Below are 12,911 nucleotides of genomic sequence, written 5' to 3'. Positions count from 1 at the left end.
GTCATGATCCCGGGGTCCTGGGATCGAGCCCCACATCGGGCTCCCTGCTCAGCGGGGAGCCTGCTTCTCCCTTTCCCTCTGCTACTCCCCCTGCTTGTGCTCTCTCTCTGTCAAATAAAAAAAAATCTTTTTAAAAAAAAAAATTTCAGCTTCTCTTTCCTACCCAATTTACACTGACAGTAAATGGTACTCATACAGAAGGTCATAAGACCCTGCCTGGCTCCTAGCATTAAGACATGGTTTCTCAAGAGTAACATGCTTTGTTTTTCAGGAGGTCAAGAGTATTAGTGCTATATATGATTTATACACTGAACTCCCCTTCCCCTTGCCATGTGTCTCCTTCCCCACCCTAATCCTTCTAATTCCATGAGGGCAGAGGTTGTTTCTAGTTACCCTTGCATCTATCCCTAACTCCCAAGCATCATCCTTGCAGGGGACACATCAACTTAACACTCATATTTGCTAAGTGAGTAAGATACAGGCTGACGGGTCACTAGCAGAGTTACTTCACTACATCTTGATTAGTAAGGTGTTTAACTTCGTAAGATAGTGACTTGTATACTCCCCCTTGTAAAGTTCTAAGACTGGAAAGATATTTGTGGCTTAAACTCCATCAGAATAGACTTCTGCACAGAGATAACTACTCTTGAGGATTCCGGTGACCTTTTTCCTGTACATAGGAATTCCCAGGGTAAGGAAAGGAATTACATTAAAAAAAAAAAAAATCTAAAGTACGTAGATCTGTAAATAATGAGTAAGCCTCCAACTCGTCCTTTGTCCTTTTTTTATTCTGTAGATCACTGACATTGCCAATAAGTGATCCCCATCCTCATCTGTGCTTGGTTGGAGGATAAACCAATAAATATAAGCATTACACAGTGACCCACTTTAAGCTGCAAATGTGTAAGGTGTGAAGGATTTTATTCTTCCTCCCACCAAAGCTGTAGTGAGTGGTTTTACAACAGTACTCCACAGTACTCAAAACTTGGAAAAGTGTACAAGATAGCAAATATGTACAGTGAATTGTGAATGCCAAAATGTAGGTTCTGTGCCCCCTAAGTTCTAGGATAGTTTACTTCAAAATGAATAAACATAGAATTACATGACTATAATAAAGGCTATAGCTCTTCTTGTCTTACATCCCAAGTTCTTACATATTTCAAATGGTGCAGATGTGAGGTTCTGTGAAATTCTGCCTACAAGCCCTGTAGGAATTGAATGCCTACTTTAAAAAAAAAAAAAAAAAACCTCCACTTTGCAAAAAGAAATAATTTTATGAATCAGGCACAATCAAAGATTTTGGTTAAGGGTCATTGTCAAAATGAGTTTATGCCAGCAGAATTTTCTGATTTTTTAAAAAGAGCATCTGAGCAATATAAGTGTTTATTGACCTTGTAAGAACTTAACTTTGTGCTGTCACTTTTTTTATGTGAAATCTTTAACCGTCGGAACCATAAATGATTTTTGCCTTTGAAGAATTTATTTCTTTTGTTTCAGCTACAAAGATTTAAAAAAAAAAAAAGAAGTGGCGGGTCGCCTGGGTGGCTTAGGCAGTTAAGCGTATGACTCTTGGTTTCGGCTCAGGTTGTGATCTCAGGGGTCATGAAATCGAGCCTCATGTCAGGCTCTGCACACAGCGGGGAGTCTGCTTGAGACTCTCCTTCCTCTGCCCCTCCCACTCATGCTCGCTGTCTCTCTAAAATAAAATAAATCTTTAAAAAAAAGGGGGGAGGCTAAAAATCAGTTCATTGGCTGCCAAATCTGTCGTTCTTGATCTTAATGTTTTTGTTCTTATATATTATATTTTCTTACCTCATATTTTCACAGACCTATTGCCAGGAAATGAACATAATAATTTGTATTCAAAATGTTTTGGCAATTAGTCTCTGGGAACAACCAAATGCCAAACAACAACTGTAGAAGCTCAGATTCTGTGATATACAAGGACTCAGAAACATGTAATGTGACCTTTTCTTCCCAATTAAAGGATTGCTGGGCCCATTTGCATATCTTTGTGTATCTCATACAACGCACAAATGTTTTATTTAGTCCAATTCCTAATTTCTTAGATGTTTGAAGGATTATATGCTTGAAAAAGCAACATTATTATAGATGTGACTATCTACTTTTAAAATGAGTGATGCTTCAGTTAAACAATTAGGAAAGGAAAGGCCTAACAGCACGTTGTGGGCATTTTTAATATTGCAGAAAAAGATCTTCACTTAACGTCTAATGATATGGAGGGACTACATCAGGATGGGAAAAATCACCTTTTTAAGTAATCAGAATTCCCAACAGAAACCATATTGACAGAAACTTTACCAACCCCTGATGGCAAGAGCTACATATTAAAAATAATCAGATCCTTGATAGAGACTCAGAAAACTCTGAGGGGGAAAGAAAGTTGCTTGTGTACATTGATTTCTATTCCCAAGTACTATGTAGGTTTTGAAGTGACCACAATTTTTCTACTTATCAAGGTAATGTGCAGTGTCAGGATAATACCGCAGCTGCATATTAACTCTATGTAACAGTTAAAGGCAGAAAGTAAAAATCCCTCTGGGACTGGAGGAAGCATTTAGGGTAAAATTTGGTCTAATCAATTCATTCTACAGACAGGCTTATTAAGAACTTAAAAAATTATTTGCCTAAGTCCTAATAAGGTTTTTTTATGGAACTTGACATGCTGATTCTAGAAAAAGTGAAGAGACCTGCCCTACAACTAGCAAGATAGATTAAGTTGTAATGCTTAACATGGGGCATTGGTATGAGGATTAGCTCACGGAATAATGAAACAGAATAGAGACCAAGATATGCAGACTCAAGCTTGTCCAGTTGGCTGTCCTCTTGCCCCTCCAGAGCCTTTCTCCTCCATGTGCAACTTTAGGTTCTAGAAAACTGATCTCTGCGGAAGGCCTCCACCAGGTTCCCTTGGCCTGTGGCTTCCAGTAGGATTCAGCCAATGGGAGAAATGACTGAGCAGGAAATCTGAGCATAGTACACTGATTCATGGGAGCGGCTAGCTGGCCATCTGCTTAGGGACCTGGGAGGACAAAAGTGGAAAGCTGGTGAAGAGTAGAGGAACGCTCTGTGGAAGAACCTCCAGGAACAGATTCAGAGTGTGAAGAAATCCATATGCCATGTGAATGCCCATGAGAGAGTACCCACTGCAGAGAGGGTCTCACTGTGGAAAGTTCTCTGATGTCAGTCAGCCTCTTCCCAGCCCCCCTGGTGCTTGCTCATTGGGACCATGTAAAATGGTCATGGCAGCAAGGATGGAGGCTACACGTGACTCAACAGCATCGACTTCCACTCATTATGATGGATCCGGCTACTGCCACTGCCCAGTGCCCAAATGGCCAACAGAGGCCATTGCTAAGCCCCCAAGGTGGCACTATTCTCCAGAGGCGGTTTTGATGAGAACAAACTGGACATTTTAATTACTGAATGGGCACTGTGTTTTGTGACTTATAAAGATCATGGGACTTTTTTTTTTCCAACTGAAGAGTGACAAAAATAATCATGGACCTTCCTCAGTTTTCATCCAGGATAGGGGAAGAACTATACCCACCCAACAAATCAATGTAAAGGGACAAAAATAAATTGGAGACAAAAATAAAGTTGCTTTACGATTACATTCCATGAGTTCTCCTAACTGATACACATACACACAATTTGTATATTATTACCATATTATTTTTGGATACATGCATCTATGGTAAAATACGTCCATCTGCCTGGAAACAATGAACACTAAGTTGACTGTAGCTGGTGGTTACCTGTAGAGAGGGAGGAAAGAGAATGGGGTCAGAAAGAGGAGCACAGAGCTTAGATTGAATTTGTAATATTAAATGGCTTTTTATTTTCTATACATTTTCAAATTTAAAAAATTTTATTACAAAAACAAACACCTATATATGTCCATACTATATCTAAGTATTATACACACCAGTTAGCATCTTCAATGTCATTATGGGCTTTGATAATTTGGACACACCCCCTCGGATTTCACTCAGGTCTCTATTTCCAATTTCCTCTAAGGGTTCAGGCCTATTTGTCTCGTTGGTTTCACTGTCAAGAAGCACTAACCTCTGAGTTCTGCTACTTCTAAATATACCAAAAAAGTGAAAAATATGGACAAAGGGCTTTTTCCTGCTTATAGATATGTGAGTACCCCTTTTAAAATAAATGAATTAAATTTCTAGCCTAGAAGCAGCATAGAGCCGAGGGTAAAGTTCAGGGTCCAGCTGAATTTCTCATGTAAACATGTTGAAGATGAGAGAAAGAGAAGCTAACTAGGAAACTTATGATCTCACTTCCCCATAAACAGGGATAAGTCCAAAGTCACTTCAGCCTTCCCAGAGCTCCACGGGTCACATCCAAAGCTTACTGACCCTAACAAGTTGGCAACGCATAGAATGATAATGATAACGCTCACAGCAAGATCAGCAAGTAGCCCAAAGCTTCTGGTTCTTGTCTCCAAAAATATCAACAGTTAACACAATTTCATGACCAAATTTCAGTATTTCCAGCTGAAAACATTTTCATAACTAAACTGGACATAACAGAAACTGACAATTTCGTGGGGTTTATCACTGTGGGATACTCTAAAGGTAGAATTATTACATTATCTGCTCTAGCTAATTTAGTAGTAAAATACCCAGATAATGTTCTGGGACATGGAACCCAGTTAAAAATGATCTATTCGCCAGTCTTCTCATAGAGGATGAATACTAAGCTCAATTAAAATGATTAGCTCACCAAAAAGAAACCTGTAAGAAGTGTTTAAATGAAAAAACCTAGACAAAATGCCAGAAGCTTTTAAGATGTGACAGATTTTTAAATTTCACATTTTTATATTAATCCAGGCCTCTTATTCCTTATTATTTTAAGCACTGACATCTCGAGAGATGTTTAATGTATACATGCTCCATATAAAAAATAAGAGAATGGTAATAATGACAATCTAATTCCATCTCTGTAACTTGAACCAGAAAGTTTGGAACTTAAAGGTTTAAAATAAATCTTCATTTATCTTGTCATCTCAGGGAAACTGATGCCCATATACAGATGAGTCTCAATTGTATTCTAAGAGTTGTCCCTACACAGAAAAATTATTTCAATAAACTTTACTCTGAAGTGGAATGACCCATTTTGTTAGTTATATGAAGTTCTCAACACGGTGCCATGTCTATGATCCATTAACACCAAAAAAGGTAAGGCATTAAAATGAAAACCAGTGAATGGAATTTTGATACAGGGTGGACTCGATCAAGACTACCCTCTAAGCCTCTTCCTATGACCATAATCAAACCTTTACCTGTGGCTACATACTTAAAAACAAGAAAGAGTACTGTCCCAAACTGTAGGTACTTAGAAATACTGACTTTGGCCTGGTTTTCATTTAGACCTAAAGACAATTCCCTAAATTACATGGACCCTAATAAACATGAAGACCTGCCAGCACTTAGATGCCCCTGACATAAAGTCACATGAATTTTTTGATGGAAAGACCACATTTCTCTTTGCTGACTCATCCAGAAAATCATTAAGAAAACAGTTTTCTGTAACCTGCTAAATGGCCACAGTTTTTCAGAAGATAAATTACATTTTTTAGAAAAGGAAAAGGCGTGGTCAATACAGTTTTTGTTTCTCTTCACAGTGTTGCCCGCTCATCTCTCCTGGAATTCATTCACGCTTCCTGTCACATGTCACCTCCTCAGGGAAGCTGCTATAGGCTGAATGACTGCGTCCCCTCAAAATTCATATATTAAAATCCTAGAGCCCTAGTCCCTAATTCAAAGCCCTCATGAATGAGATCAGTGCCCTTATACAAGCAGCCCAGAAAGCTCCTTTGCCCCTTCTACCACGTGAGCTTACAACGGAAAGACAGCCTTCTAGGAAGTGGGTGCTCACCAGACACTGACTCTGTCGGCACCACGATCTGGGACATCTCAGTCTCCATAACTGTGAAATATAAGTTTCTGCTGTTTAGAAGCCACAGAGCCTATGGTATTTTATTATAGCAGCCCAAATGGACTAAGACAGATGCCTACTGCAACCTTCTGAAATGTCCCCACCCGCAACATTCTGTTACCCAGCTTTATTTTACACCACCTGACAAATAATTATTTGTTTATTGTCTATCTCCCATCAGAGTCTGTGTTTTCTATTCACTGCTTTTTCTTTAGCACTTACACAGAGCCTGGCAGTAGATACTCAAACATCACTAGATGCTCAAGACATATTTGTTGAATGAAGAAATAAATGCACTCATGAATGATGGGCGCTGTGATGGATTTGAGGGTTACCTTCGGGGAATGCACAACCTAATGGAAGGAACAGACACGTAAAATGTGCAATATAGCATGATAATTGTTATACCAGAAGAGTATAAGGCATATGGGTGACCTAAAGAACGGGTGGATAGATTAGGGATGCTCTCACAGAGGAAGAGTTACTTCAGCTGGGTCTTGAAGGATGCAGAAGAGTTCACTGGGTAAGGAGAAATAAAGAAAAGCCTAGAAAGAGGGAATAGCATGTGCAAAGGAGACAAAATCCCTCGTGTCCTTGAGTAGTTCAAAAGGAGTGGAGCAAAGAGGGTGTAAGGGAGGAAGATCTATACTACAAGGAAATCAGCAGCACTGTTCCCCAAGAGAGCGACTAAAATCACACCAGTGCCTGCGAGCCTCCCTGCTTCTCTCCAGGGAATCTACATTGTCCTGCACCTCCAGCGCAGCTGTCTAGGCCTAAGAGCAACGAGTTGCTAGCCTACAGGTGTTCCGCTCACTCTCTTCTAAGGAAAATGTCAAGAGTGCAAAATAGCAGAATAGAAAACCCAGAAATAAACCCACAACTATATGGTCAATTGATCTTCTACAAAGCAGGAAAGAACATGCAATGGGAAAAAGAAATCTCTTCAACAAATGGTGTTGGGAAAACTGGACAGCCACATGTCAAAGAATGAAACTGACCACTTTCTGTCACCACGCACAAAAATAAATTTAAAATGGATGCAAGACCTAAATGTGAGACATGAAACCATCAAAATCCTAAATGGCCTAGAATCCTAGAAGAGAGCACAGACACAATAACTTCTTTGACATCGGCCACAGCAACTTCTTTCAAGATAGGTCTCCTAAGGCAAGGGAAACAAAAGCAAAAATAAAATACTGGGACTATATAAAAATAAAAAGCTTCTACACAGCAAAGGGAACAATCAACAAAACTAAAAGGAAACCTACGGAGTAGAAGATATTTGCAAATGACATATCCAATAAAGTGCTAGTATCCAAAATAGAGAGAGAACTGAGACAACTCAACACCCAAAAAACCCCAGATAATCCAATTTAAAAATGGGCAAAAGACATGAACAGACTTTTTCCAAAAAAGACACGCAGAGGCCAACAGACACTAAAAAGATGCTCATCATCACTTACTGTCTGGGAAATGCAAATCAAAACTACAATGAGATATCACACCACACCTTTCAGAATGGCTAAGATCAACAACACAAGAAACAACAGGTTTTGATGAGGATGTGGAGAAAAAGGAACCCTCATGCACTGTTGGTGGGAATGCAAACTGCTGTAGCCACTGTGGAAAACAGCATGGAGTTTCCTCAGAAAGTTAAAAATAGAACTACCCTACGGTCCAGCAATCACACTACCGGGGCTTTACCCAAAAAATATAAGAACACAAATCCAAAAGGATACATGCATCCCTATGTTTATAGCAGCATTATTTACAATAGCCAAGATATGGAAGCAGTCCAAGTGTCCATCAATTGATGAATGCATCAAGAAGATATGATATATATATATATCATATCTGAATACTATTCAGCCATAGAAAAGAATGACATATTGCCATTTACAACAACATGAATGGAGCTAGAGAGTATTATGCTAAGTGAAATAAGTCAGTCAGGGAAGGACAAATACCATATGATTTCACTCATATGCAGAATATAAGAAACAAAACAAACGAACAAAGGGGAAAGAGAGAGAGAGAGAAACCAAGAAACAGACTTAAACCGTAGAGAACAAACTGTAGAGAACAAACCGATGGTTACCAGAGGGCAGATGAGCGGGGAGATGGATGAAATAGGTGATGGGGATTCAGGAGTATGCTTGGTATGATGAGCACAGGATGATGTATGGAAGTGTAGAATCACTATACTGCGCACCTGAAACTAATATAACACTGTATCTTAACTATCTGGAATTTAAATAAAAACTTTTTAAAAAGTGTAAAATAGGGACACTGAAATGAAAGGTCATCATCTTACGCTTTGCTTGAGGAGTCAGCAGCCTCTGACCAGGATCAGCACCTCTGCTGCCTTAGGGACAAAGTTGAGGCAGGGGGGTCAGGAGGGAGATGGCCTCTACCGGTCTTTGCTCAGGCTTGGGAAGCTTGTGTTCAAGCTGAAATTTGGAGCCACATGATCTCTTTCCTGGGTCCACGCTCCCTCCAGAAGATTAGTACCCATCCATAGCAATCTGCCTCTTCTTTGATATTCTGAGGCTGATTCTATAGTCATGAAAAAAACATCCTCCCATTAACCACGAGGAAACAAAGCACAGAGGTGAAAGTAGGAGTTATGTGTCTGTGCCAGAAACATACATTAGGCATACATTAGGACCAAACTAAAGGAAGAGAGTCACACCATGTTGCTACAGGGGAGGGCAGAGACAAGACGGAGAACATGGCACTGACGCTTTGTGCATGCTTGAACAATATTATAAATTGTTTATTACCAATCATATAATTTGCTGGTACCTGTTAAAACTCTTGAAACCGTGATCTCAAAAGTTAGAAAAGAAGAACTTAGAAGAGATCTGAAAAGCGTCTATCTTTGCTGGAGACATTTCTGTGTTAATTTAATGTGCTTGAAATCAAAAAGGGTACAGGATGAGGAAAGAAATCTGAGGGGGGAAAAGGAATTCAGATTACCCTGAATTGCCCAGATCTTACATTTGCCAGGGAGATCCAAAGCAGACCCTGGCCTCCGGAGTTTTCCAGCATCTGCCCATACAAGCGCGTATGGTGTTTTACCATTGGCTAGAAAAACACTTGTAAGTTCACCCATCAATAGCTTTCCTTGAGCGGCTAAGGAAACATCCTAACAGCACTTCTCTGTACTCTTCCTTAATAATGCAAGTTGCCTAAAAATGCTTACCTTCCTATCCTTAGTCCAAATTGTCATTCATTCAGAACAACTGGGAGTTCAACTTCACTTAATATACTCCCCAAAACATAAGGCTCTGCTTCTCAGGGCAAGGAGACCAAGAATGTGATGGAATTTAGAGGAAGGAAACAGCGAGGAACAGCTGTTGACCAAATGAACAAGGGCAGGGATGATATGAGAACAATGATAGTATGACCTTGTATTTCAAAAGCACCTTTCTGCAAAAGGCTCGAAGTGCTGTGTAGATTACACAGATTTTGTCTCTTAATCCTCGGCGATCGAAAAAAAATTAGATTCATTCTTATTAACGTGTATTTCCATAGCTACCCACAAATATTTTGGCTGTTTCTATTTGCTGTGTCTGTAAGTGCAATTAATTTCTTCATTGAGCAGTATCGGGAAATCCCACTAACTTCTCAGCTTCTTCAGTTGCACAGGGTGATGTTTTCCGTAACGTCGGGCAGTAGCTTTTCCCTTCTTTTGCCATGTTTCTGGCTCCACTGTACTTCGTTGTACTTGTCTGAGTCCAGGTTAGCATGTGTGTCTTGCCCTTTCAATCATCAGAACTTGCCTACAAACTCTGCCCCGCGGTTCCATTCACCACCATCAAACTTGCACCCTCCTGGTATCATAACCTCTGTGATTCTCTTCTATGTGACTGTTTTAATGAATGGCATTCCATTTACATGGCTGTGTAGTCATTTTTTTTACATTTCTTGACAATAGGTACACATCAACCTGATTTTTCTCTTCATTCTCCATAATGTAACTTAAGACACGTCTTTTCTCCCACCTTCCTGAACTTGACAGTGCCATGTGACCAACAGCTTCATCACAGGTTTCTCCCCAGGTAGTTCTATATATTCTGTCTGGACATCTCCTTAAATCCTCCTTTTTTACATAGTAGAAGTCTTTCTCTAAAAATTCATTTTACTCTAATGTGGTTTCGTCTGATGCATATTAGTTGGAATCAAAGATCTTAGAAGTGAAAGAGGGCCCCTCGATTTTTTATCTATCTCTCTGCCTTTAAGAAGATACATACTGCTTTCACGAACAGGTGGCGCCACTGAAGTCCAGAGAAGGGACTTGTTTATGGCCACACCTTTATTAAGGAAGCAGAAGCTGGACCCCTGCTCCCCAGTTGAGGAACGGTGGGAGACTGGAAAAGGCAGTTGGCCCTGGAGAAGGGAAGTCTCTGAGTCAGTAAAGTAATCAACTGGTACTTGGATGGAGAAGTTACCAGTGCTTGGACTCAAATCTATAACACTTAAGGAATATTAATAACGGGTGGGAGGATGGGTTAGCCTGGTGATGGGTATTGAGGAGGGCACGTTCTGCATGGAGCACTGGGTGTTATGCACAAACAATGAATCATGGAACACTATATCTAAAACTAATGATGTAATGTATGGGGATTAACATAACAATAAAAAAATTTTTTAAAAAAGGAATATTAATAACAACCACTGAAGAGCTATGTAGGAATGAAAATTACGGAAGAATGGAATTGTGCTCAACAACTAATGTTCCAATCATCTAATGTTCCGATCATCTAATGCTGCACAACAAACTACCCCAAAACTTAGGGGTTTCAAACAATATTTTGCTCACAAATCTGCAATCCAGGCAGAGCTCTGCAGGGACAGCTCATCTCCACTCCCTCCAGGTTAGCTGGGATTGCTCACAGTCTGAGAGTTAGAATCATCTGAAGGCCTACTCAACTCAGACATGTGGAGGACAGAATATGGGGCTGCCAGGGCTCCATCCAGAGACATCACTCTGTACCTCCATGTGACCTCTCCATATGGACCTTTCAGCATGGCAGCGGCAGGATAGTCAAACTTCTTACATAGAAGCTCATTGCTCCCAAGGGATGTAGCTCAAGAAAGAGAGTCAGGTAGAAGCCTTTTATGAAGTCATACAGCATCACTTCTGCCACATTCTCCTGGGCAAGGCGATTACAAAGTGCCGTTGAAAACCGACCTCTGTGCTCTGGGGCCAAAGTATGTACCACGAAGACAGATTTTACACATAGTAATAAACTTTGCCAGGCAAAGGAGGCTGCAGCAGGCTAATGCCTCCAGGACTGCAAACCCACCCACAGTAAAAGGCTGAGGGGTTTTATAAGAAAAAACAGGATCTGGGTGGTATCAGTAGGAAACTGGTACTTGCTGCCAGCCGCGTTCGTTATGTCTTCAAGCTGGTCTCATGACTAGCGCTGGCCATCCCTGCCTTGTTACTACGTATACACTGAGATCAGCGAGATGTCAATATTGACACCGCATTCCTGGAACAAAGAATTCTACAGAAAAACAAGTGAAAGGGAGGAGGAGGCTCCAAGAATTAGGAAGAGAAACATCTGTTTAGTTTGATGTCAAGCCTTGCTGAAGCACTAGTGTGTCCATCTTGATTTCCAGCCCTCTTTATGTTTCTATAGCCGTTTCAGAATGTCTTCCCAGAGGCAAGGATATAGACACCCCCTCTCTCGATGGATGAGTGTCAACATCATATTGCAAGAAGAGTACATGGGATGAGATTTATATCAGAGCAGCTGTCTTTGGAAAACACAATCTGCCACAACTGAAAACCACGGGATTACCAAACCATTGAAACAGCCCTTGAAAAGGCCATCCGTTTGTCACTAACAAAACTCATTCTGCAAGATGAGCTCAAACGTAATTGTCCCATCCTTTTGGAATTCCTCTTCGATGTCCCCCAGCTTCCATAGCCCTTTGTAAATATGCCCACTCTGCCATCAGGATGTTTTATTTTCAAAACATGATTGTAATCAGGCAGGTACTATCAACCTGTCAATTAGCCAAACTTCTTTTTCAAATCAATCAGTATAGCATAGGAAACATCACAATTTAAGAGTCTTCAGACTGATGGGGAAGTGACCCCTCAGGGGAGCCACAAGTGGTACCTTGCATAGAAAACAGAGCAGACAGAAAACATCAGCAATTCTGAGAAAAACTGACATCAAAGAAAAAAAATATATATATATATATATACACATATATACGTATGTATTTGTCCTACATTAAAGGTAGAAGGTATAGCAGTACAGTAAACGTCAAAACAACCTTGAGAATGAAGCAGCTGGGATGGAAGCATAGCCTAAAGCAGTGTTCTCCAACCTCACCTGCATCAGAATCACTTGGAGAGCCTGTCGAAACACCCCCAGAGCTGCTGACCCAGCAGGTCTGGGTCGGGCCTGAGAATCTGCATTTCTCACGAGTTCCGGGACGCCGCTGTTTGTGGTCTGGCACCACGCTTTAAGAACCACTAGCCCAAAGGTTTTTAACCTGGAAGTAGTGGCCACAGCTGAAGCCCTGGCAAGGATGAAGGAACCAGAAGCGCCACAAGAGTGGTGGGCGGGGAAGATGACCCACGGGACGGAAGTGGCCTGATTTTAACAGACCCCATTTCTCCTGTTGGTCCCCCTGCAGGCCCGGGCACGCTCGGGCCATTGCACCGCGAGCCCGTTCCCCGCCCAAGGCTGACTCCGCCGCGCCGCTGCAGCCGCGGTAGCGACGCGCCCCCTCCCGACCGTCCCGGGTAATGTCATCCGAGAACGCACGCTCAGGCGGCCGGCCGAGGTGGGCGGGGCTAACCTCCCTTTGTGAGGCTGTTGGGAGAACCGACCTCGGAGATCCGAGTCCCCGCCCCCGAGCCGTGATTGGTCAACGCCGCCCGAGCGCGGTGACGTGAGGCCGGGGCG

General features: G+C 41.4%; 1 long non-coding RNA gene across 1 annotated transcript; it reads right to left on the bottom strand.

Moving 5' to 3' along the window:
• Positions 1-989: 989 nt before the first annotated feature.
• Positions 990-12,714, bottom strand: LOC118542265 (uncharacterized). Its single transcript, XR_004920503.2, has 3 exons — positions 12,333-12,714; positions 8,291-8,532; positions 990-3,779 (listed from the first exon to the last, which is right to left on the bottom strand). It is a non-coding gene; the product is annotated as an uncharacterized LOC118542265 (long non-coding RNA).
• Between the last annotated feature and the right edge of the window lie 197 nt (positions 12,715-12,911).

The sequence above is a fragment of the Halichoerus grypus genome, chromosome 3, assembly GCF_964656455.1.
Source record: "Halichoerus grypus chromosome 3, mHalGry1.hap1.1, whole genome shotgun sequence".
Lineage (NCBI taxonomy): Eukaryota > Metazoa > Chordata > Mammalia > Carnivora > Phocidae > Halichoerus > Halichoerus grypus.
Note: the sequence above shows the minus strand (reverse complement) of the source record. Positions and strands in the feature narration are given on the sequence as shown.